The sequence below is a fragment of the Lissotriton vulgaris genome, chromosome 9 (assembly GCF_964263255.1).
Source record: "Lissotriton vulgaris chromosome 9, aLisVul1.2, whole genome shotgun sequence".
NCBI lineage: Eukaryota > Metazoa > Chordata > Amphibia > Caudata > Salamandridae > Lissotriton > Lissotriton vulgaris.
Genome location: NC_141697.1, coordinates 639571940 through 639599701, shown reverse-complemented (window position 1 = coordinate 639599701; position 27762 = coordinate 639571940).

Here is a 27762-nt window from a genome sequence, read left to right as displayed (position 1 = left end):
GAACGCGGAGGATACGCTTGTTGAAGCAACACTTTAGTTTTAAGCTCTTTCGTCTTTTTGTCAGCGCGGTCGCTCTCTTCTTTCTCTCTGTTCTCATAATATTGTGCTGTGGCCAATATCTGAGCTGAGGTAGAAACGGCCCATGCACTTTCCGAATTCTTTAATTTATTGCTCAAATCGGGCAGTAAGTTCGAAACAAATTTATCCACAAACAATCGCTGACCACCCTCAGTACCCATATCCTGTCCACTATGGTCAATGAATGCTTCCTCGAACCTCATAAAGAAGTCGGAAACACTCTCGTCCTTCTTTTGCTTACAAGCTGACAATTTGTCCCAGTTCACCCTCATAGCTGGCATAAGAGTTTCCATTAAAGTTATTATTCGTTGAGGAAGATCAACAATCAGCTGATCGGGTTTAGCACCACCAGTTTGTCCGGCATCTGCCGCTACAATGGCAGCCCAAGCACCACCTAATTCATTCGGATGGTTTTCCTGACGAATCTTAGCCCATACCGGTTGCGGTACGACATTGCCGAACAACATATCGATATCGGCAAGATTCATTACCGTAGCATCTACGAGCTGCGATAATTCCTTGTAATACCCTGTAGGATTTTTGCGAGGGTCGGGCAAAGACTGCTTCACCTGTAACACTTCCGAGCGTTTCCATGGGAGATGTATCCATACTCTCTGGAAATGCCCCAGTGTCGGAGGAGCAGCATTAGGATTAGGCGGCATCCAAACCGGTGGAACTTTTCGCATAGGAAATTGGCCAGACTCATCTGGCTGTCTTTCAATATCCTCAACAAACAATGCTTGGGGTATCGGAGTGGGACGAAAAGATAGCAACCGCTCAACAGCACGTCGAACGTTGGTATCCACTATCAGTCCGTTCGAGAACTGAAGCTGAAGATCAGACAGGGCGGTCAGCACCTCGTCAGGTGCATCGGCCGATATCTGATCGCGAAGGACCTTACACATTTCCTCGAACACATATCTCTGGGTTGGCATATTAAATTGACAAAATGTATCGAGTACAACGTGTGGCGGATTTCGAAGAGGATGCATCATCCAACCCATCGCCATATTATATAGTGAAGCGCGTTCTCTGTTACCAGGAAGCTGACTACGTCTCTGAGGACCATCGGAACTAGCGGACCCAAGAACAGGTCCGAGCGAATGAAAGAAACTAGCCGCAAAAGGAGAATTACGAGAACGAGTAGAGGGAGAAGTATAGGACACAGGACTAACAAGCGAAGGAGTAGAAACAGTAGCAACAGCAGGAGTTAACAAAACAGGAGCAGTAGCGGGAGCAGGAGTATGTGGAAGCGGAGGAGCAGTAGGGATAGCAGTAGGCAAAGGAGCAGGAACAGTCGAAAGAGCGGGTGCAGGTTGAGGAACAGGTACAGGAAGAATAGGCGGAGGAATAGGTACAGCAGGAACCACGGGAGCTGCGGTACCCTGTACATACGGAGGTGGCGACTTCATAAGATAAGACATTAAAGGATCCTCAACTGACTCTTCCTTCTTTTCCGACTCCGTAGGCAAAGCGGGATAACATTTATCTACGGTCATACGCTGTAGTCTATCAAACATTTCCTTATCCTTAACCTCCTTGTCGCGCTGAAATTGCTCTGCTTTCTTCACTATGGTGGCAACATTATCTCGCTGATTTCGTTTAGTCTGTCTGATTTCTTTCTGTCGGGCTTCTTTACGCCACAACCGAAAGGCATCAAACATGGCCGGCCTTGACTTTCTCTCGAACAATTTAACCTCTAGATTATCTAGGGGGGGCGCTAGAGGGCGCACTGCGAGATGGCTGACCTCTGAGTCGGCTCCGCCGGACGGGCGCATCTCATCGGATCCCCTGGCCCCGAAACTGCCCCGATCCAAACGCAAATCGGCGGAATAGATGGCTGAAGGGCTCACCTGCACGCTGTGACGGTCTCAGCCGGGACTACAGCCGCACGCCAGAGAGAACAGCACAAACACTCGCGGAGCGGACCGGCTCCCCAAAATGGCGGACAGCGACAGGGATGACCGCAACTGAAACCCGGCGGTACCGCCGCCGGTCGGCCACGGGACGAACCTCCCCCTGGCACGACAGCGACAGGCGGCTGGAAACGGCGACTTCCAGGTACGGGGTGCCTGTGAAACGTACAGGAATCCTGGCGGCCGGTGTGCGTTCCACGGCGGCCAAAATGGCGGCGGCGGTGGAACGCAAACTCGAGGACCCTGCGCCAGCTTTCAGTGTCCTGCACTGACGGGACGAAAGGCGCGGAAACGAAGCGCTGCGTGACTAAGGCGGCACAGTGGCAGGGAAAGCGACAGGAGGTGAACGGAGCGGAGTGCGCAGGCTGGAAGCCACTACTCGCCACTGACTGCCGCCCTGGGAAGACATACTAGACCCGCGAGTGCAAGCACAACTGCCTCACTCGGTCAGGGAAGAGTGCGGTGAGCACCCTATATCGTCCACATCGTCGCAGGATACTACTACAGGGCGCACCGGGCTGACCTGCACCGCAACCGAGCAATAAGCATGGCCTGATGAGTGGGGCTTTGGCGCGAAGAGCGACTGGAGCACTGCTACGGCGTACACGGACACCGGCCAAACCGGCAACCCCAACGAGCTCACCAGTCTCCGGCACAGCTGACCCCCAGGGCACAATGGGTAAGCCGGACAAGCAACAGTCGAAGTTGCCTTTCGAAGCGAGGAAACAAGCGACGAAAACGGGCGCTGCCCACGATGCTGACGGAGATCAGGCACTAGAGGAAGGAACTGGCATGGAAGCAGTATTGAGGGCTATCCAGCAGAGCCTGCACGACATGAACGGCAAGATGGACAGTGTAGTGGAGAGGGTAGACTCACTAACTAACAAGCTGGAGAAGCACGAGGAGAGGCTGACGGAGGCGGAGCGCAGGATCTCCTCGATGGAGGATCACTCCAGAGACACTGATAAAACGCACAGCGCTCTTGACAGGACCCTGGAAACCCTGAAGGCAAAGGTGGAGGACCAGGAAGCGAGGTCCCGCCGCAACAACGTGCGCATTTCGGGCCTGCCGGAATCGACCAACACGGGCAAGATGGAGACGTACGTGGAGGGCCTGCTGAAGGATATCTTTGGGGCTGGCAGCTTCTCTGAAGTCTTCCTGATCGAACGTGCCCATCGCTCTCTGGCCCCCACTCCGAAACCAGGGGCTCCGCCTCGCATAATTATCGCCAGAGTACTCAACTACAGAGACAGGGACACTATACTTCGGCTGGCGAGGGAGAAGGGCGCCATCACACATCAGGGCAACTCGCTGGAGTTCTACCCAGACCACACAATGGCGGTACAACAGGCCAGGAAGGAGTTTGCCACGGTAAAGAAGAAGCTTCGAGAGCTGGATATTGGATACGCGATGCTGTACCCTGCAAAGCTTAAAATTCTGACGGATGGTAAGCCGGTGGTCCTCACGACGGTGCAAGCAGCACAGGAATATGTAAAGACCCTCACCAAACGTCGAAAACATCAAGAGCACGCGGGCAGAACGAGCGACAACGACTGAAGACAAGATGGCACGCCGAGCGTCTTTTGATTAGACGGAAACTGCACTACTGGCGACACAAGGCAGACAATGCGAGTTGGGTGAAACTTAATGTGATACGCCATGAATCTGGGACTCCCACTGATGTCGGACTATGAACGGGAGATGTACTGGGCGACAACGCAGTGAGTACTCTGTAGTGACTATAACCTAATGCCTAGACAGGAACATTGGGGCCTTAGATGGCGAATGGCACGTGGCCAGAACGATGAGCTATACACGGCCATACTGTGGTGCCCAGAGACACTGACATTGGGGGGCCTGGCATCACCCACGAGCTTTACTATGCTTTGGGGGGATGAGAAGAGTGATAATGGTCACTAAGTACCTGCGGGGGATCGGGGGCGGGATGGGGGAGACAGGGGGTACACATTATCGATTTGGATAGTATGCGTAGTGCGCCCGTCCACATCCACTGTGTGGATGGAGATGTGTGCTTCGGGCGGCACCCCCAGGAGGGTGTTCCCCACGAAAAGTTTACTCACAGTTTTGAAGTTCGGGGGGGGATGGCTTTGGCAGAGTTTGGGTGCTGAAGTGGGTGGGGGGGGGATGGGGAAGCGAATTGTATTACCTATGTTAGCTCTGTGTCTGAGAAGCATTGCGACCTCTTTTACTGCCTTTACTGCATTTGTCAGGTATGCGCTGTTCCATAGATGGCCGCACAGGCAACGCGACGTACATGTTCACTGTAATGCATGCTAATGGCGCGCCTTGATACGCTCAACTTCGTCACATGGAATGTAAGGGGGATGGGGAACCCAAAAAAGAAAAGGCAAATGTTTGCATACTTTGACAGGCTGAGGGTCGATGTGGCCTTCCTGCAGGAAACTCACTTGGCACCCACTTCTGCACGCGGGCTGGGCAACAAATGGGCAGAATCCACTACTGGCTCCTACTACTCATCATACTCACGCGGAGTCAGCATTCTGATAAAAAAAGGGACTCACTTCAAAATCACTGACACACGCACTGACCCAGGAGGGCGCTTTGTAGTAGTAGTGGGCGAGACGAGACATCATAAACTGGCACTTGTGAATGTGTATGGCCCGAACATAGATGATGCTGGTTTCTTTGAAAGGCTGTGGCATGTTGTGGCTGACGTTCAGGCGGACAATGTTATCTGGGGAGGGGATTTCAATGTCACGTTACAGGATGGGCTTGACAGGGCAGCACACACAGTGGAACAACACACCAAGGCGAGGAGAAAGCTGCTTGACGTAATGTCTGACTTGCATGTAAGCGACTTGTGGAGGATACTACACCCGGGGGAGCAGGTGGCCACACACGTAAATGCGGCGAACAAGAGCTGGTCCAGACTAGACTTCTGGCTAGCCACACAGGACGTACTCACCTGGGTGGAACAGATAACGCATCTCCCGAGAACACTGTCAGATCACAGTCCTGTGCTCCTGCGATTACGAATCCCACACTATGTCCCACCGCCCTACACCTGGCGCTTCAACGCACAGGCCCTGCGCGACCCGCTGTATGCGGATACAGTCCAAAAAGCGATCACCGACTACTTCGACCTGAACGCCCCCACCACGGAGGACCCGTGCCTTCTATGGGAAGCGTTTAAAGCGACAATACGGGGCGTGTGCATCAACACATCTGCAGGCATATTGAAAGACATCCGCCGCCAGCTTAGCAGGAGGGAGGAGATGCTTAGGGACCTGGAACAGCGCTACACAAACACTGGGGATACAGCACTACTCAGTGACATACAATCCATACTGCTAGAATATAACACGTTTGCAGATGACGAACTCAAATATATTTTCAAGAGAACAACGGCCAGACGCTATGGTGAGGGAGGTAGACCGGGCAAGGCCTTGGCGGAGAAGATTTGTTCGGGCAGGGCGACACAACATGTAGCGACCATACGCACTAAACAGGGCACACGCGCACACGACATGCCAACCATTATGGGTGAATTCAGGGAAACCTATGGGGCTCTATATGAGGCAAGAACACGGGTGCCACGGGAGGAGATGCTAGAATACATGGCGGATGTTGAGATTGCCTGGTTGGCAGACGGACACAGGGAATATCTAGCTAGGCCCCTTACGGCACAAGAGGTCATAGACACCATCAAAAGACTCCCTAATGGCAAAGCGCCAGGACCGGACGGCTTCGTCATAGAATTCTATAAAATGTATGCTAGCACGCTGGCACCTCATCTAGTAAATCTGTACGAGGCCGCCCATGAAGCTCAAACCCTACCACCGTCAATGCGAGAGGCGCTGATTATTGCCATTCTGAAACCTGGTAAGGACGAAGAGCAGTGCGACTCATACCGCCCTCTTTCATTAATAAACGTTGACACAAAGATCCTAGCCAGCATCCTGGCGGACCGCCTAAAGCCGTTAATGCCGATGTTAATAAGGCCGGACCAGGCGGGTTTCATCCCGGACCGGTCCACTGCACATAACACTCGCACCCTTTTCGCTCTAGCGCACTACCTGGCACCGGATATCAAAGCGGTAGCTGTCTTACTGGACGCGGCTAAGGCTTTCGATACGATTGCTTGGCCGTTCCTACATGCAGTCCTACTCCGGATGGGGTTCCCCCCCTTGTTTATTGGCTGGATCACGATGCTGTACTCGGGCCTGACGGCCCGCATACGGGTAAACAAACATCTATCATCACCGATTATCATTGGGCGCGGCACCAGGCAAGGCTGCCCCCTGTCGCCTATGCTATTTGCCCTAATACTGGAACCGCTGGCGTGTAAAATTAGGCAGCATCACCACTACTCCGCTATTCAGCTACCCACGCGACCTATACACATTGCCCTGTACGCGGACGACATGGTCTTATACGTTAAAAACCCGGAGTCCAACCTTAACCCCCTAATGCGGGAATACATTAAATTCGGCCAATACTCGGGGCTCCACATTAATTGGAGCAAGTCTCTAGTACTACCTCTGACGGATGGCACCCAGCCCACGCAGCTAGATTATCCAATGGAATGGCAGAAGGACCCGACAAAGTACCTAGGAGTCTGGTTCCATAGGGACCCAGAGCTTGTAATCCGCACCAACTATGGGAGGGCTGTGTCCGCTTTGGAAGTCAAGGTCAAGAGATGGATCAGTCTACCGCTCTCTTTGGCGGATAGGCTTGCCATTGTGAAGATGGTGCTCCTGCCAAAATTCTTATATCTTTTCAATAATATACCTATTAAGCCCCCGGCGGAGGTGTTCCGTAACATTAAATCCCTCATCCTTTCCCTCATCTGGGCGGGTAAACAGGCTAGATTAGACCTTCAGACATTGACGCTCCCATACGCCAAGGGTGGATTCAAGGTGCCGGACATCTACCTGTACTATCAGTGTGCTCAGGCGCAATATGCGCACTACTGGTTTCATGAAATTCCCTTTCTGACACACGTGGCAGTAGAACATGGCGATGCTGACCCTATCCCACTAACGAGCATTCTCACACACAAACGCCCCAGGCTGCACGACCATGATATAAACCCTGTGAACACCACAATAGATGCATGGAGGACACTTAGCAGGATGGCGCATTGCACACCGCTCTATGCACCGACACTCCCATTGGCTCACCACCCGGCACTGTCTGTCACGCAAGAACAGGTGGGGATGGATCTTCTTAGGCGCGCAGGAATAGACACCCTCGGGGATCTGTACAAGGAAGGGCAGTTTGTACAGCTGAACCAACTCACATACATCCAAAACCCGACTCTGTTGTTTAGATTCAACTATTATAGGCTACAGAGGGCGGTGAAGGAACACTTTGTGTCTTTTCCAGCAGAACCGCAAGAGCTCGCACCACTGACACTTGTACTCAACACTCCCTCAGCTGCACACTTGGTATCTCGACTGTACCGCTGCGCACAATCTAGCAATGGTGGCTCCGCAACAAGAGCCAGGGAAAAATGGCAAACAGCACTGGGGGAAGACCTCTTGGAAGCGGACTGGGAGGCCTCCTGCATGCTCACGGGGATGCTGACGCCCAACGGGAATCTTAGATTGATCCACTATAAGTATCTGCACCAGATGTACCACACCCCCTCTCGTCTTCACAGGTATGGTCTGAGAGACAACTCTAATTGCACTAGATGCGGGCAAGACCATGCGGACTTCATCCACTTGGCATGGCACTGCACTGCGATAGCACGTTACTGGGATCAGGTGATACGGACACTCAACACTATGCTGGGGGCCCAATTACCATGCACTGCTAAAGTCTGTCTCTTGGGATTGGTGCCGCAATTGAGGGCAAGGCGGCGTAAACTCAGTGTTATTGCGTTGCTGGTGGCGAAGAGGCGAATATCCCTACACTGGAATAGTAAGCGAAAGCCAACAGTGAAGCAATGGCTGGAAGATCTGGCCTATTGTAGAGACACCTTAGTCACGTATGAGGAAGAGTTGCCCATGGGATCCCGCCCCAGAGACTTCTGGGAGCCCTTCCAACAATATCTGACGTCAGTGGCGTCTGTAGGTAATGAGGACTGAGCGCCTGGCTGCTACAGGACTATGGCCGCTATGAGCTACACTTGATGAGGCAGTGAGGGGGGGAGAATGCTGTGACACAGTGCTTGAAGTTGTATGGGGGTTGTTGTTATGTTGTTTGAGATACCCCCCCTAGGTTGCGGGGGACTTTTCTTTTTGTTATGACAGGAAAAGTAAAAGAAAAAACTGGAAAATGTGAGACCGATCAGGCGAACCTACCATGAGGATGCACTGTCGAAACCATCAACTGCACTGCCACTGAACTCACGCCGCCGGACCTATGGTTGTCGGCTGATGGGCTGTGTACTGATAAACTGTTAATTTACTCCTGTGTACATTGTACAGCCGGCCCTCTGTGGTTGTAGGCGAGATCGACTGTACTGTTCGTGTGACATTGCGAAATAAACGTCTTACACAAAAAAAAAAAAAAAAAAAAAAAAACCTCTAGATTATCTAAGATCGGGGCCTCGAAGCTACCATGAGGTGGCCAACGAAGGTCACCGTCCTTCTTCGTGTATTTGATCCAGTATTCATTAAAAGTAATCGGGCCTAGCCCATGTTTACTGTAGAGCTCATAAGTGGGAGTTCCAACCGGAGGTATCGGCCACGAGTCCTCCAGTCGGGAATCCGTACCACAAGGTCTGAAACAACTAAACAAAGTACTACGACCAGGCATCTTGCACACTAGCCGAGTTTCACAAACTTCAAGGGTTACGGGATTTACCAAGTCCCAGCAAAGAACAAAACCCTCGGTTTTTGGTGGCTGCAGTTGTCAAACAATACAACAAAGGACCAAGAACTACAAATGCAATGGAACCATGCAACCACTAAGCAACCACAACCAGGAACTCTGGGAGCGACCCACAAATACTTAACTCAAAGATCGATGGCGTCACCAGGAAGGCCCGTCAATCGTCTCGCTCTACCAAGGTCTACGCCAGGCGCCAAAACAGGTCTACAGTCAGGGCAGCAGTCCGTCGCAGCCGTCAGGAGGCGGGAATCTTCGCGGGAAAAGTCTTCGGGCCACTTATTTCGACAACAGGATCGATGAAGCGGGGTGCACCTTCCCTCGGAGATTTCACACGAAGTTCCTCACGATCGTCGGGCTTGGACCGGTACCACTGATGCAGCCCCACGTTGGGCGCCAACTGAAGGACTGGGTTATTTAGAACCCAGCGGTGCCAGGGCACAACACCTGAAACCTTCGTGGGTAACCTGCTCCGGCGTACTAATCACAGAGACACGGGACACTTCCTTCGGCGTCAAAGATTCAAGGTTTATTTGCTGCAGGGAAACACAGAGATCACGGAAGTACAACCAGTGTAGTTCAGAGTGTCTGCTTCAAATTGGTTCTGCGGATCGCTCCTTTTATACATGGTTTTCCCATAGAGTTACATTAAACACAAAAGTTTATGACCCGGTTCCCACAATTATCCCCCAGAGGGGCCGCTTTGGTCACTTTGATACACACAAAGCCCGGAACATAAGTGCGGAAACATTTGGCGGTTCCCAACTGTAAAAACCCATCTTCCCAACATTAGTGCATTCCAATCGGTAATAAACAGATCGAAATAGGAACAAGAACAGGTGTAGAGGAAGACGGAGACAGTGGGGAAATCGGAAAGGGTGTAAAAAAGGGGAGGTATCGAGAAACACGAGATACAGGCATCAAAGGGACGTGCTTAATGAGATGCACGGCTAAGACAATAAACCGGCACGACAAGATGAGCCTCGAGCGGGGCCATCAGCCTTACAGTATCATCCCCCTCATCATAAAGACACTTACAAAAGACATGTGTCTTCCGCAAATATCTTGGGAGTCCCAGGGTCGCGAAGCGGACAAAGTCCGTTCGCTGGCTACTTGAGGGCAAGAGACAAAATGGATGCCGTATCTAAGATGGAACCCGTGGGTACAGATAGAAATACCCACGTAACAGATGAACGGTTTAGGTTAGCACAGCGAAACTGCGTACACCCACTAAACTCGTCATTTGCGGTTCATAGATACCAGACTCGACTATATTCGTGCGAGTCGAAAACACCACTTACAATTATCACGGAACCTCAATTCTGTGGCCTGGGTGAAGGAGTGTTGTCTGATCGCTCCGTGGCTTGAGGTGTCTGGTGGGGTGCCTGGCTCTGCCTGCAGCTGCTGCCCGTTTCAAGCTGAGGTTAAAAAAAGGGTTCGTTTTCTGATCTGGTAAATCTCAAGTGTGGAAACACCAGACTCATATTATATTGGAGTGGTATCCTGGGGTAACCGTTTCATCAGACCTTTAATGACCCCCCTTGTGAGGAGAAAAAGTACCTCAAACCAAATATAATGAGGACTTAGGAGCATGGGGGGTGGGGGGGGGGGGGGATTCCCCTGAGACTGTGAAATGACTATCTGGAAGCCCAGGTTTGACAGTCCCTAAGTGCTCACACGAATGGAAAGTTGCAATCGTGTCTTGATACGCTCAATGGCCAGCTTGTTGTCTTTTATGCTGTTCACACTGCTGGAAACATCCAGAAGGAAGCTGTGATTGTGGATTCCACTGACCAAATCCTTCTCCTTAACAGTAGCTTTGGAACTCACTAATAGATGCAAGAGGCTACACCCACTTTACAGTGGATGTAGTCCCTTGCATGTAATCTTGTATTCTCAATCACTATCCACTCTCCAAGGGTAAGTTAAGTGAATATAATGCTGAGTTCTGAAGGCCTATTCAGACATAACTTGCTCTACCTGAGCCCAATGTTCAGCTTTTCGTTTTTGACAGTCTTTGACTGTAGCTTCAGATCACATTTAGCCCATGCAAGTATGTCACAGCCCAGAACACTAGTCTTGACTCTAGCTGCATCTCAGCTTAAACCCATTTCCTTATGTGTAACAGTGGCGTAATGATATCAACAATTCAATTAGCCAGCTCCTTATCTTTGAAGGTACATTTGAACCACTTAAACCTCTGGAAGTGGCACCACAGTACTGTAAACCTTTCCAAATGGCCCTATTTGATTGACGCAAAGCACCCCTTCATGCCTGGTCTGGATGTGGTTTACAACTCATTGTAGTGCACATCATTTTAATGCAGCACTAACAACCGAATTCCACTGCAGAAATCCCATAACCAGCATTAGGAATGCTTTTAACATGTTGCTGACTGCATCTTGTGGTTTGTGATTCCCTTTTTGGGATTGTTTCATGTACCATGCGTGCTGTCATCTGGACTCATACCTTCATCCTGCATAAGACTTCTTCTCTCTGTTTGTCAATAAGTTCGAGCTCTTCACCTTAGTGATGCAAGCTTCCACGGTTCCTTACTGCTGCCCATTCCGTTGTAACATGCACTTCACCAAGGATACTGCACTCCCCTCCATCCTCGCCCCCTGCACCAATCTCTGCAAGCTATATTTTAGGGCCCCCTTTTGGAACAACTTTAAATGTATTTCCTATGTTCAGCTCCTTCAAGTACTCGTCATGCTTAACAATATTGTTTATTTAAATTGCGTATTAAACCTTCAGAAACAGGGCACGCAAAATCAGTTAAAAAGTTAAAAGTTGCCTGGTCGATTCATCCCAATAGTTTGAACAAGCATTGATACAGTTACTCCTTCTTTGTGAGTTTGGATCTAGATTGTGTTATTTACAACAGCATTTACTTCGAATTCAGGGCCAGATGTAGGTAATTTCTATTTACCGATTCTTAAATACCGAATTTGACTGATTCTGTATTTAAGAATCTGGTAATAGAATGTAGGTAAACAATCAGTAAATTTTACCGATTCGGTAATATTCGTTATTACCGATTCGGTATTTACTGAATCGGTAATAAGGAATACCTTCTCATTCATTCCTACTTCCTCACTTGAGAGCTCCCTACATAGGATTTAAGGATTCGGTAATTTACTGATTCCTTAAATTAAGGAATCAGTATTTTACTGATTTCTTAAAATAAGAAATCAGTAAATTACAGAATCCTTAAATCCAGCCTCCTACATCTCAAAGGGCTAAATACCGGTCGGTAAATTTACCGATTTTCGTCCGTTACCGACCGGTATTAGCCCACCTACATATGGCCCTCAGTGTCTAATCAGCATGTTACTCTCATAGTAGGAAAAATATGGCAAGGGGGAATTGTTAGATGTTTTGTAGACTAGTCCATTAAGTAAAATATATGCTCATAGTATTTTAAATTATAACTTTAATCACAGCATGTTTTTAATCACACACACAGCACGCATGCACACATACACACACAAATGTACAAACACACACACACACATGTATATATATATTCAACAAAAGGGTGCCCCCAGGTGAAGACGCACATGAGACATCAGGCGGAGGCTGCAGTTTCAAACAGCGTCCTTTATTTTCATTTCTGCTCAATCCGATTTCATAGCACTTTTCACAATACAGCCCTACGCGTTTCGGAGCTCCTGCTCCTTGATCACGGGCACTGGGTAATGTCAGCTGGGTGGGGAAGAGGAGCCAACCAGGTCTCTCCACTTTTTCAAACGATGACAACCACAGGTGGGACCCGCCCTCCAGTGGGCTCGGTCAGCGTCGACAGGTTTCTGGGACCTGTAGTTCGCCCCTCATGCTTCTTGCATTTTTATTCCTTCAGTGGAGTTCCCCTCCGGACTGTCATCTGTAATGCCCCCAAGTATTGGTAAGTTTATCTTTTTTTTAATTCATTTATTAGGGGTATTGGGTTTATGGGGTACAGGGGTATTTTAGGGTTCAGGGCTAGGTTTGGGTTATGGGGTACAGGGGTATTTTTAGGGTTCAGGGCGAGGTTTGATTTTTGGGGTACAGGGGTATTGTTAGGGTTCAGGGCTGGGTTTGGGTTTTGGGGTACAAGGGTATTTTTAGGGTTAAGGGCTAGGTTTGGGTTTTGGGGTACAGGGGTATTTTTAGGGTTCAGGGCTAGGTTTGGGTTTTGGGGTACAGGGGTATTTTTAGGGTTCAGGGCTAGGTTTTGGTTTTGGGGTACAGGGGTATTTTTAGGGTTCAGGGCTGGGTTTGGGTTTTGGGGTACAGGGGTATTTTTAGGGTTCAGGGCTAGGTTTGGGTTATGGAGTACAGGGGTATTTTTAGGGTTCAGGGCTAGGTTTGGGTTATGGGGTACAGGGGTATTTTTAGGGTTCAGGGCTGGGTTTGGGTTATGGGGTACAGGGGTATTTTTAGGGTTCAGGGCTAGGTTAGGGATATGGGGTACAGGGGTATTTTTAGGGTTCAGGGCTGGGTTTGGGTTATGGGGTAAAGGGTTTTTTTTAGGGTTCAGGGCTGGGTTTGGGTTTTGGGGTACAGGGGTATTTTTTACATATATATTAACAAATTCTTTAATAAAATTTAATTTAAATAATTAAATTAATAATTAAATTAATAATTACATTATTTAAAAAAATTATATACTTACCTATACTTACGTTGTAATGGTATGCGTTGTAATAGTAGCTACGTTGTAGTGTAATGCGTTGTAAAGGTATGCGTTGTAAGGTATCCTGCGTTGTAAAAATTGCGTGCTAATGGTATGCGTGGTAAAAGTATGCGTGCTAACAACATATATCCCAAATGGGCGCCATCTTTGACTTGGCAAATTCATTACACAGTAAATACAATGAAAATACAGCTGAAATTCCAGTACTGTGGCCATATATGCGTATGATCTCAAGTGAAATCAGGTGGCTGCTGCGCTAAGTTCAGTTGCCGAGTTTTGATGCGGGTGGGCCTTAAATTATGGCTGGTTAGTGCCATGTGCCTCTAGAGTGTGTATGATCACAAAGGTCCTAATCTTCGGCTGGTTAGTCCCTGAGGCTTCTGGCTGATTAGTGCCTTGTGGCCCTGAGTTACTGTGCTGCAGGGTCATAGTTTGCAACTAATGTGTGCCTGCTGGCCTTAAATTATGGCTGGTTAGCGCCATGTGCCTCTAGAGTGTGTGTGATCACAGGGTCTTGATCTTCGGCTAGTTAGTGCCTGCGGCTTCTGGCTGATTATGTTGCAAATTTTAGTAAACTATGCCTGTTCAGATCGAGTAAACATTAAAAAAGCGATTGAAACTCTAGCAGATGTACTCAACAAACATTCCGACCAAGATCCTATCACCAAATTCATTGATGAGATGAAAAAAAGACTAGAGCCAATGGAAGAAGATATTAAAAAAAGAAAATAATATAAACATAACAGAGACTGTGGTGATTATGAGGCAGGTCGGATTCTATGGCAGGACCGGAGGCTCAGATTATGCTTTTCTTTCTCCGCAATTTATTATATTAGGAAAACACAGCAGCCTTAGAAAAGCTCATAACATAGAAAATGCTTAAATCACAACAATGAAGCATTATCATTACACAATCCAAGAAAAAAATGTCTCTGGGACTACAACTCCCATCTTAGTAACATAACAGTCTGTACGGAGTCCTTCTTCTATGTCAACAGTCTATAGATAGGGAGTCCCTTCTCCATGTTCTTCCTCTTTCTTCCCTGCTTCCGCAGCCAGTTAAGTGTTTTTTTCCTTCCTCACAGTGTTTGATGCTGTTTTGGGGGATTTCTGGTATATTTATTCTGTTTTCTTGGGGCGATGGGTCTCTGATGTCTTTTCTCTCTACAGAGCCCCAGACAAGTCGCGGAAGCGCCGTTTCGCTTCCTTCGCGGCTTTCCTTTCGGTGCGTGTTGCGGTGCGCAGGCACCCACTAGAGGACGCTGCCGCGTCTCGTTGGTCTCCGGCGCGAGTTTCTTCTCACAGAGGAGCCGCGCTGAGGAGACCAACTGCTGCGGAGCCGAGCCCTCAAGCTGCCTCACGTAACGCCCGTATTTCGGGTCTGTACTCCTTGCCCCTTATTTGAACGCCCCGGTGGGGGTCTGTACTGCGGTGTTCTGCCGCGTTTGACGCCTGTTAGGCAAGTCTGCACTCGTGTCTAAGTGCTGGTGTGGTAGCGCGTTGTGAGGTGGCTGACCTGGTCCCTCTAGGATGGGTCTGCGTGCTGAGGGAGTGAGTGCACCCTATTCTTGCCAGTCCCTGGCATTCAAAGCTTTTGCAGTCCTTTGGTCTGCCCTAATCTCTGTGACACCCAAGCTGTTGGGTAGTGTGTGGAACCCTTGTGCTAGCTTTGGGCAGCATGGAGGACGAATATTATGGGTATGATTCGCAGTCCTACCTACAGGATGAGGAGTTCTACCAGGCAGTAGACAGCTCCATCTACCGCTGCGTGACAGAGGTGGTAGCTCCTATGGAGGAGCGTCTCTCTGCGCGCATAGTGGAAGAATGCGCCAAGTTAGCTCAGGTGCAGTCAGGAATCCCTTATGCCCTCCCAGGTCCATCAGGTGAAGGTCCACTGCTCCTAAGAAACCCTGCAAGGAGGGATTACCGGAGGCCGCCAGGGGGTGGACAAGGGTGCCTTTGAACGCCTGCGTGACACATTTTTGGCTAAGGCAACCGTGTCCCCGTCTGACCAACCTGCGGCCCCCGCCTCTGTGGTGGCTACTGGAACTGCCCCTTCGTCGCCGGGGGATTCCCCGGATTCGGACGGGGACGAGGAATCGGTGCGTTCCTGGCGACCTTCGAGCTCAGCCACCGAGTTACCGCGGGACTGGACCTTGATGAGATTATGCATCCACGGTCCGCAGCCTGGACCCCGGGTGACAAGGTGGCAAAGTTCGTGGCTAGTCAGTTGCGTAAACCTCTGGAGCAGGAAGCCAGGGGATGCCTCCGTGGGGAATGCCCTAGGCCCACCTTAGAAGGGAAAGTTGCCATGACACCGGATTTAGATACCAAGATGGCGAAATTTTTGGCAAAGTTCATGAAAGACCCGCGTAAGGGCATTGACCGATCCTGGCGGTCGTGTCAAGACAAGCTGCTCGACGAGGAGGCTAAAGTTACTGGAACCGCCATTTCTCCCGACGTCTTGTCAAATTGGGCGCAGAGGGTGATTATATTCTTAGGCAACGCCAACTGCGCCCTTTCCACCGAACGTCGGAGGTCTTTTCTGATTAAACTAGACCCTAAGTTGGGGGACTTGGCCTCTTTGGAGGCTGGGGCGGTTGCCCAAGGCGGTCTCTTCGGGGAACCGTTTATTAAGGAGTTAGAGAAGTTCGTATCTACCTTCACCTCCCTTGATAAGGCCCAGACCAGTATCAAACGCGTGTTCCAACAGCGTTTCTCCCAAGGGGCCGGTCGCGGTAGGGGCCGCGCGACTGGCCGTGGCGGGCAGAATGCCGGCAACAGAGGGCAAGGCTCCGGGCGAGGGCAGTACAACACCTCAGCCAATTTCAACTCCTTCTACCCTACAAGAGGGCAGCGTTTCGGAGGACGAGGCTTCAGGAAGAACTCCAATGCTACCAACGCAAACGGTGAGTGTTATCCCCGCACAACGAGTTCAGATTGGCGGCCGGCTGGCGGCCTTTCGGAGGGCGTGGGTGAAACTTACAGCGGATGCCTGGGTGCTGCAAACTATCCGCGGGTTTCATATCGAATTCTACCATCAACCTTTTCAGTTGCGCGCCCCGCGCCCTATAACCTTTTCGGTGTCCGATGCCCAGTTGATAGACGAAGAGGTCGCGGAGCCCCTCTGCAAAGGGGCCGTTCGCCAATCAACTCAGCACCCCTCAGGCTTCATCAGCAATCTTTTCTTAGTGGACAAGCCCGGCGGGGGCCGTCGTCCGGTGATAAACCTCAAGGAGTTCAATGGATGGTTGGTTTATCATCATTTCAAAATGGAGGGGATTAATCTCCTTCGGGATATCCTCCTTCCGCGGGATTGGTTGGTACGGTTGGATCTCAAGGATGCGTATCTTGTGGTTCCAATCTATCCTCCACACCGTCGCTTCCTCCGGTTCCTCTGGCGGGAGCAGGTGTTCGAGTTCACAGCCCTTCCGTTCGGTCTATCCTCAGCTCCATGGTGTTTCACGTAAGTGTTACATCCCGTGGTGGAATTCTTGTGAGCACAGGGGATTCGCCTGATCGTCTATTTAGACAACATTTTGCTAATGGCGCAATGTCCACACAGCTTGCTTTCCCAACTGTGCCGGACTGTGGACCTCCTTCAGGAGCTCGGGTTTGTCATCAATGGCGACAAGTCGGTTCTTGTACCCTCTCAGAAAGTAGAGTTTTTGGGATTTGTCATAGACTCCGTTGATGCCTCCCTCCGTCTCCCGTCGCGGAAGTTGTCCAAGATCAAACACGTCTTGCGACAAACAATTGCAAAGTCTCACACGTCTTTGCGACAAGTTGCCAGAGTGGTGGGCCTGCTATCGTCCTCGATTCAGGCCCTCTTCACTACAGGGCCCTTCAGCGCCTCAAGGCTTACCACCTACGCAGGGGCATGTCATACGACCAGATGGTTCCCCTCTCGGAAGAAGTCAAGGACAAGATGTCGTGGTGGCTGACCCACATGGAGGCCTGGAATGGCCGGGCGATTTTTGGGTCTACCCCGGACCTCGTTATTGAGTCAGATGCCAGCAGAGTCGGTTGGGGAGGGCGCTGTGGAGATTTTTCCACAGGTGGCACCTGGTCCTTGGAAGAACAGAAGTTGCATATCAACTGTCTGGAGCTTCTGGCCGGTTCCTTCGCAGTACGCTGCTGGACCGGGGACTCTGTGAAATCGTGTGTCCTACTGAAAATGGACAATGTGTCGGCAGTGCGTTATGTGAACCACCTAGGGGGCTCGAGGTCCCGTGCACTGGAGAATTTGGCAAAACAGTTCTGGGATTACTGTCTAGACCATCACCTGTTGGTAACCGCAGAGTATCTGCCGAGTCAGGCCAACCAGGTTGCAGACTGGCACTCCAGATACCTTCGGGACTCCAGTCTGTGGATGTTGGATGCCCAGGTCTTTCGCTGGCTCAACGAGCTGTGGGGTCCTTTCTCAGTGGACCTGTTTGCATCCCGCTTGGACCATCAACTCCTGAGGTTCTTCAGTTGGAGACCGGACCCGCTGGCAGAGGCCACGGACGCGTTTCTCCAGGACTGGAGCAAGGAGAGGCCCTTTGCGTTTCCACCTTTTTCGATGGTGATGCGGACGGCGGCTCAGGTTCGCCGGCAGGAGGTGGAGCTGGTGCTGGTGACGCCGCTCTGGAGGTACCAAGTCTGGTTTCCAGTTCTTCTGGAACTTTCCTGGGATTCTCCAATCCTACTCCCCCGGTTTCCTCACCTGCTCCTCAATCCGGATCGGGATCCGCATCATCTCATCGTTCAGGGCTCTCTCCGCCTCATTGCATGGAGGCTTTCAGGAGACGTTGGTCGCTCCCGGGCCTTTCAAGATCAGTTGAAGGTCTGTTGTCCAAGGCCTGGGCTGTCAGTACGTCGAAGCGCTACAAATCCGCTTGGTCTAAGTGGGTTCGTTGGTGTTTTCGACGGAACTTGGATCCCTTGGTCGCGGGAGTCATTCCCGTGTTGAATTATTTGGCGGAACTGGCCGTGGATGGGTTTGCCTACCGCACAATTAATGCTGTGCGTTCAGCTATTTCAGCGGCACACCATCCCATTGACGGTTCTCCGGTCGGAGTACATCCTTTTGTGTGCCGGCTTTTGCGGAGCGTCCGATTGTCATTGCCACCGGAGCCCCGATACTCTGTCCTTTGGGACGTCAATGTGGTATTGAACCTTTTTCTGTCTTGGCAACCTAATAGGTACCTATCGGGCAAGGAACTCTCAGCGAAACTGGCTATGCTTTTATGCTTGGTGTCCTGCCGGAGAGTGTCGGATGTGCGTGCTCTGGATGTCTCGGCACGCATGTTTTCGCCGGATGGTGTCACTTTCACGATTGGTCGCCGCACAAAGTCGGCTTCTAGAACCATCTCGTATACGGCTTTCGTGGATGTTCCAAAGCTATGTGTTGTTCAGTGTCTGAAAGCTTATGAGGATATGACTTGGGACATTCGCCCTCCGGGCAAGAAACAATTGTTAATTGCCTTGCGAAAACCACACCATGCAGTCTCTTCCCCCACCATAGCCAGGTGGGTGCGCTGGGTCATGCAAGAGGCAGGTATTGATACCAAACGTTTCGGAGCTCATTCTGCCAGGGGGGCCATGGCCTCTAAGGCTTTCTCTGTGGGGGTTCGTTTAGAGGATTTGATGCGGGCCGCGGACTGGTCCTCCGATTCTACCTTCAAGAAGTTTTACTTTAAGCCTGTGGTGGATATTGCAAATTTGGTGGTGAGTAAGCTTTAAACTAGCATAATCTGAGCCTACGGTCCTGCCATTGAATCGAAATTTGCCTAGCTTATGTGTAACGGTAAGTTTCAATTCTATTAAGGACACGGAGGCGAGGATTATCCCACCCAGGTTATCGCTGAGCGATATCCCGCCCGTATGGCAGTAAGTAACCAGGTTTTTTCAGGGTTTGTTCCTCATGGTTGAATTTTGGTCATATGATTGTTTGATTCGGCTATAGGCATCTGTACTTTCCGTTACAACGCTTACGCTGTTCTATTTTTTTCTGTTAGGAAATGACGGTTCCAAACCAGACCAATGAACTGAGTGCGTAATTCGCGCGAAGAAAGAGGAAGAACATGGAGAAGGGACTCCCTATCTATGGACTGTTGACATAGAAGAAGGACTCCGTACAGACTGTTATGTTACTAAGATGGGAGTTGTAGTCCCAGAGACATTTTTTTCTTGGATTGTGTAATGATAATGCTTCATTGTTGTGATTTAAGCATTTTCTACGTTATGAGCTTTTCTAAGGCTGCTGTGTTTTCCTAATATAATAAATTGCGGAGAAAGAAAAGCATAATCCTCGCCTCCGTGTCCTTAATAGAATTGAAACTTACAGTTACATAAGCTAGGCAAATTTCGATTCTTACACACAGCCGAAAATATGACCATTTATATGAAACTGCTCAGGCAGCCGGCACAAGTAGTAATACACCACATAGACAACACAGTGAAGAAGTGGAAAGTACCAGTGACTCAAATACAGAGAATTCAGAACTTACTAGTGCATCAGAAAATTCTAATTCGGAAGGGTAAACTGTACCACTACGCCAGAGTTTTTTAGATGAGTACCGGCTCATGAAGCAGAGCCAGCAAGCCACCAGATCATCCTCTAGACTCAGGGGGAAGAAGGACACAACGGGATCGAGCGGAAGAGGAAGACCAAGGGGTACCTGAACAAGAGGTGGAAGAAATGCAAACAGAGGCAGAAACAAAAAGGGGAATGGAAAAGAGTACGTGGGAAGCAAACAGGCTCAAGACAGGAGGAATTAATCATGGATGACGAACAGGTAAACCTAACCATTGTTAATTTATCGACAAAGGAAATTAGCAATAAAGACAAGAGAACTCTCTGTTTAGGATTATCCTTCTGCCCATCCGTACCCATGAATTATGTTGATGATAGAATTGACATTTTCAAATTTTGTAGAAAGCTAAAATAAAATAAAATTAATAAATTGAAACCGGACAGAAATAAAGCATTGCACCCTGAGGAAAGACACCAACCTGATGGTGAAATAGTAATAGGTGATATTGACACCATGATGGCATTCGATGAACTAAGTAATGAGGAGAATGGTTTCAACTTAAGTACAGATGCACTCCGCCTACTAGATGCCATGGAAATAAGACATGATCAAGCTGCTTGCACAGAGTTCAAACCTAAATCGAAATTTTTACCTAAAGTGAACCATGACAATATCTTGATCTTGAGAGCAATAATTGGCCTAAACAAATTAAATGATTTAAACATAATCTTACCTTAATCCAGAAGAAAGCAATGTGTGATCTTGCTGCAGATACCAGCATTCTGGTAAGACCCGCCGACAAAGGCGGCAATATTGGCATTCTTCCAAGGGATATGTACATTAAAAAAGCTGAACGTTAACTTAATGATACTAGAACTTACAGAAAATCTAATCGATCTGAATACACCTTCACCATCAAAAACATCTGGGAAAAACTGACGGAATAGAAAGACAGGGGTCTAATAGAGTGGTAGAGTGGGAGGAGTTTTGCTTCTTAAAAAGAGATCATCCTATACTGCCCATTCTTTATCTGCTTCAAAATGTCCCAAATGCAGAATAGATCTACCTGGCAGGCCATTAATTTCTTCTAGAGGAAGTGTCTTAGAAAATGTTTCTCGATACGTAGATCACTTCCTCAGAGAATATGTGACGACGTTGCCCTCACACGTAAGGGACACAAAAGATTTTCAGGAGAAAGTAGACAAACTAATATGGAAGAAAGACTATTTATTAATAACAATGGATGTCAACTCCCTATATTATATAATTGAACACAAACAAGGAACGGAAGCGTGTGCTAGGTACTTAAAAGAAAGAAACATATGTTACCTGGAACATACAACTATGATTCTAGACATGATCATGTATTGTCTTACGAATAACTTTTTCCTTTTTGATGATGAAATCTATGTTCAAATGCACGGCACAACGATGGGAACATGTTTCGCACCCACTTTTGCGAATCTGTTTTTGGGGGCGTGGGAGAAATACATCAGAAGATGTGATACTTTTCTGAATGACTTTGCTAAAGTTATTGTATGGCTTCGTTATATAGACAACATTTTTGTTGTCTGGGGAGGCACCAAAGAACAAGTCTTAGATTTCATATCCAGATTAAACCAGAATCAGATAAACATCACTCTGACATACAACATAAGTGAAAAGGAAGTAGAATATCTGGACACTAAGGTACAGATTAGGAACAACACGCTCCACACTGTCCTTTACCGCATGAGTACAGCGGGGAATACACTGTTACACAGCATAAGCAGCCACCCGGAGAATCTCAAATGGAGCATTCCCTATGGTGAGCTGCTCAGAGCCAAAAGAAACTGCAGTACTGAAGCAGATTTCATTAAAGAACAGAACATCATGACACAAAGATTTTTGGAAAGGGGTTATCCAGAATGGGTAATAAAGAGAACCACCGAAAAAGTAAAACTGGTAGAATGCGAAACCTTACTCAGTAACACCCTAACCACGCAGAAAAAGCACACTGACACATCCCAGACCTGTATCATTCTTAACTACAATGGCAATTCCGACCAAATTCGGAAATGCATAAACAAAAATTGGAATATCCTCAAAGGAGACCCGATCATTGGGGCTACACTACCTGACCGGCCTAGTATAACTTACAGATGCGGTCGCAATCTGAAAGACACATTAGTACGCAACAACATTGGCAGTCTAAGTCTCAACAGAGGGGTTGACCTCCACTGGTTCGCCCCGTGCAGACACTGCAAAGCCTGTAATAACAGCCAAATGGTCAAAGAATACTGGAATCCCAGTACCAATAGCATGAAAACAATAAATCAATTCTTGACCTGTACCAGTGCCTTTGTAAAATATGTGTTAGTATGCCCATGTGACCGTAAGTACGTGGGTAGTACAACACACATGGCAAAGAATCACATTCTCGAAACACACTAGAGCAATAAGCAAGAATGACAAACAGTACCCCACAGCCCGTCTTTTTGAGGCATGTACTTTGAACCTCAGACAAAAAGAATCGAGATACATAATAAGCACGTGTACTAGATATCCGAAAGGGCATAATATGGATGAAGAGATGGCCATACTTTTGCAAAATGAATGCACCAACTAAGTCATCGTCCCATTTTCCCCCTATTTCATACTGTCAGTGCCAGCACGTTGATAAATCAGCATAGCGGCTCAACCAGTGGCTTTCTTACGTCAGGGAGCAGCCAACACACTTAGAGCAGGTCATTTATTTGACAATATTTTGTTGAAAATTTGGAACATATGCATTGAGCATTATTGTTTATTTTAAATAATGAATGCGCTTGACAGAGATTGAAATTCTTCTAATACAGATGTCTTATTTTTCTTCTTTTCTTTCTCTCACAGAAAGGAAGGGAGGGACGTTGCCTCCGACTTGCGGCACTGGTACCCTAATCCTTTCTCCGTGATTCGTCTTCTATCTTCTCTTCATTGTGTTGAATATCTTCTATGCAATGTATTAGTGTTAACTTTATTATCACGTGCACTTCTTATATTGTTTATGACAATAAGGTTTATATTTTGTTCGTCCTTTAATTCAGAGGGTACTATATTTGTCACACAAATTTACACCTCGGTATGCTCACCTTGGGCCAGCAGGCCCACATTAGTCGCAAACTATGACCCTGCAGTGCAGTAACTCAGGGCCACAACGCACTAATCAGCCAGAAGCCACAGGCACTAACCAGCCGAAGATTAAGACCTTTGTGATCACACACACTCTAGTGGCACATGGCACTAACCAGCCATAATTTAAGGCCAGCAGGCACACATTAGTCACAACTATGACCCTGCAGCACAGTAACTCAGTGCCACAAGGCACTAATCAGACAGAAGCCACAGGCACTAACCAGCCGAAGATTAAGGCCTTTGTGATCACAAACACTCTAGAGGCACCTGGCACTAACCAGCCATAATTTAAGGCCCACCCGTGTCAAAACACACTGCGTTTTACACTATGATTTACACACCGTATGCAGGAACATGCCCACAATATAACATACATCTTATGATCTCTTAGACACCCACGGGTGTTGATTACATACTTGCCCTCCATTCCATAATATGTGTCAGCGAAGATATGTATAATATCCCACGATGCGCGTAGTTTATCTTCCTACTGTCGCACATACACTACATGACCCATAATGCACCATAGTGGTCACCCTATTCAACCTTTACTAGGTTTCTTCATCTCAAGCAGTTTGCACTTGACAATTGAACTTAGCGCAGCAGCCACCTGATCTCACTTCAGATTATACGCATATAAGGTCACAGTACTGAAATTTCAGCTGTATTTTCATTGTATTTACCGTGTAATGAATTTGCCAAGTCAAAGATGGCGTCCATTTGTGACTGATGCTACAGTCCGCTTTCCATGCTGGTTAATGCATAATGTTGGAAGTGTTTTAGAGTACGAACTTTATTGACTCATGTTGTGTGAACAAACGCTCTGTGGAGCGTGAAACGCGTCACGACTGGTTTATGCTGTTAATAAACCTCTTTATTTTGGCTGGAAGAATTGGACCCTGTTGTCGGTTTATGGACCTGAGTGCTCGTTGGAACTCTGTTTGTTTTTGACATATATATCTATATATCTATAAATATATATATAGGTACGGAATAGGTTTTATGAAAGTGCATTGTGACATTTGTATTGTTCACCAATTGTAAATATGTGTATATATATGAATTTTTGTGTATATATGTGTAGGGATAGTAGTGATGGTTTACATATTTATTACAGATTAGGGACATGAGTTTTAAAATCATTATATAGAAAGTATGTATATTTTTGATACTTCAAATATTTTATGATGATTTTAGCAAAGGATTGACCCTGGTAATCATAACAATGCATTGTAGGCTGGATTGACTGTCCTTATAGCACTGTACACTTTATTTCCATATAACACTGTTTTCATGAAGGTATGTCGCCTTGTTGACTAACTGAAACTATCTAAATTGTTATTTAATACTTATTCACTATACGGTTGAGCACTATTATTTTTATTAGGCACTAGGATAAGTTGATAGATACATTCATGGTGGTATGCTTCAGTACTATTGGCATTTAGGCAATGATTAATTCTACAGGCGTACATGGCATTAGTAGAAAAGATCCATTTATGGAGTAATGCTCATTGAGAAAGAATTTGAAATCTCAAATTACAAAGTTTATTTGACTGTATAAAGCAATCAATGTGGAATGTAATTATGAAAATGTACTGAAGCAGCAGTATTTCTACCATGTTTATTTATGGCTGCTTTGCACATGCACATTATAAAGCGAATGGTGATGCCTTTAGGCTGTCATGTGATCAAGGGAGGGATCTCCCGAAACGCGTTATGGCGGCCATGGCTGAATAAAGAAAGCACGATAATCACCGGGTCCACACTCGTTTGTACTTCAGGTCACCGCAGGACCACTGTTTTGCTGCAGCGGGGCGGCCCTGCGGTGACCTGAAGTACGGGACCCCGAGAAGGACGGATAGGCCAATGTGAGGGACATGAAAGGCATAGTGAGCAGCTTTTCATTTTAATTCAACCCACTGGGGATTTGAGACTATTTTAGCATCAAGACACAGCAGCACCCACTGTGGCGTAATTGTGGGAACCGCAAGTACCAGAAGGCTTCCTGGCACACTCCCACTGGGGCGGGACTTGGCGTATATCCACAAGTGTTCCACATGGCTGCCGTTCCTTTGCCTGCAGCCAGTGATCAAGGACACAAGATGTCTGAAACGCGTTTGGCAATTGAGGAGTGAAGATGGGCACTGTGAGCATTGTCATCCCCATTAAATGAAGGCGAACATCTCTCCTGATTGTGGCGTCTTCTATTCGGGGGAATAACTTGGATTGATCTTTATCAGCCTGCCTGGTCGCGAGGACACCCCGCTGCAGCAAAACAGTGGCCCTGCGGTGACCTGAAGTATGGGACGCCGAGAAGGACGGAGAGGCCAATGTGAGGGACTTGAACGGCATAGTGAGCAGCTTTTCATTTTAACTCCACTCACTGGGGATTTGAGACTGTTTTAGCAGCAAGACATGGCAGCACCCACAGTGGTGTAATTGTAGGAACCGCAAGTACCAGAAGGCTTTCTGGCACACGCCCACTGGTGCGGGACTTGGCGTATATCTACAGGTGTTCCACATGGCTGCTGTTCCATTGCCTGCAGCCAGTGATCAAGGACACAAGATTTCTGAAAAACGTTTGGCAATTCAGGAGTGAAGATGGGAACTGTGAGCATTGTCATCCCCATTAAATGAAGGTGAACAACTCTCCTGTGTGTGGCGTCTTCTATGCAGGGCATAACTTGGATATATATATATATATATATATATATATATATATATATATATATATATATATATATATATATATATATATATATATATATATATATATATATATATATATATATATATATATATATATATATATATATATATATATATATATATATATATATATATATATATATATATATATATTTATATTTATATATATGCGCCAAATGTCTCCACACACGCTACTTCCCATCACCCAGGATCGGCGAAGCACGAAGAGAGAAACGGACCACAGGATCTGACATCAGGTTAATTTTTTATTGTGCAGGTGAGGCAACAAACAGCACCACGCGTTTTGGGCCCGAGGGCCCTTGGTCACATGTAAAGTTGTTACAGGATTTTTTTCTCTTTTATATATGCTAGTGAAATAACACCCGCCCCTCAGTGCAAAAGTTACAGCGGTCACCTGACCGAAGACAGAGAAGAAATACTGCTATTTCAGTCTTCAAATAATCAGTATATTACTTAAGGTGTATTCTGTAATAGGAACAATTTCCACATAAAAACAGAGAAAGTTGGCGGCTCAGAAATTGCAATAAATTACATAGAATTAATAAATATAACAGCGTAAATGCATGATCTTTCCGTAGAGCAGGATATTGAAGTCTTTCAGGATAAATCCCTAGTTTCCATTCTTCCTGCAATACATCATAAAACAGTATCTATGAGTAAATAGTGAAAAGCTGATAACAATTCTTAGCCTGAGGAAAAATAATTTTACTCCAAGGTGAAAAAAAGCAATATAGAATATAAATAGGGCAACTGAAGAAGCCTGCTAAGATGATACAGTAACAACATGTTAGTTTCTGTGTAAACATGGCTATCCTAATAAATGCAAGAGTTAAAAGACAAAGTGCTACGGTGAAGATGTACATGGGCGGTGAAAGAACTACTATGTACAAATATGCAAAGACAATAAAACATCGGAATATACCAACATTTCATTGAAAAACATTACATAAAATTTGTACAAATGTTAAAAACCACCCATATCATCAAGTGTAAAAACAGTGAGCACCCCATAAACCTAGTGGGCTTGGGCGGAGACAGGAATTGTGCAATATTTATAAAACAAGATTGTGCATTAAGAACTAAACAAAGGAGGCAACTGGGAACCTGACTACCTCCTTCTAACCAAAAATCGAGAAACAAGGAATAATTCTCCTGCTAACTAGACACTCAGAGTGGGTATCAAATATAATAGGCGACAGGGAACCTGATTGCCTAACCCTAGATGTGAGAAGTTACCAATTCATGTTAGAATGGGCTTGTTAGAAAGCTGGATATGCAGAATCAAAGAAAACAGCCAAAAGGAAGACTCAAACTGTTTTATAAGTGGGTATACATATCTTCAGAATTGTTCAACCCATTAGGCCATCTGCTGTCAAACTGTAATATCATGTTCGTCTCCAACTGTCTGAGTAACTGCCGTCTATCGCCCCCTCTGCGCAGTTTGGGGACTGCACCTACCACATAATAAGTAAGACATTGCAGGTCTTTATTGTGTTTGGATTTAAAGTGCCGGGCCACTGTATAGGACGGATCGCTATGTATATATATATATATATATATATATATATATATATATATATATATATATATATATATATATATATATATATATATATATATATATATATATACATATATATAGCGGAGGCGATCGAAACGCGTCTGAGGCAGACACTTGTCTGTTCAACTTGGTGAAAAATAAACTGCACAATGAAACTTTAAAACCAGCCTACATACCTCTTTGAAGAAAATCCTGCCGTGGTCTGTGCCTGCGACCTTCCTCCTCAGACTTGGAGGGTCAGGACTTTTGTTATATAATGCTACAAATATGCTTACACAACATTTTTATGTACAATAATCT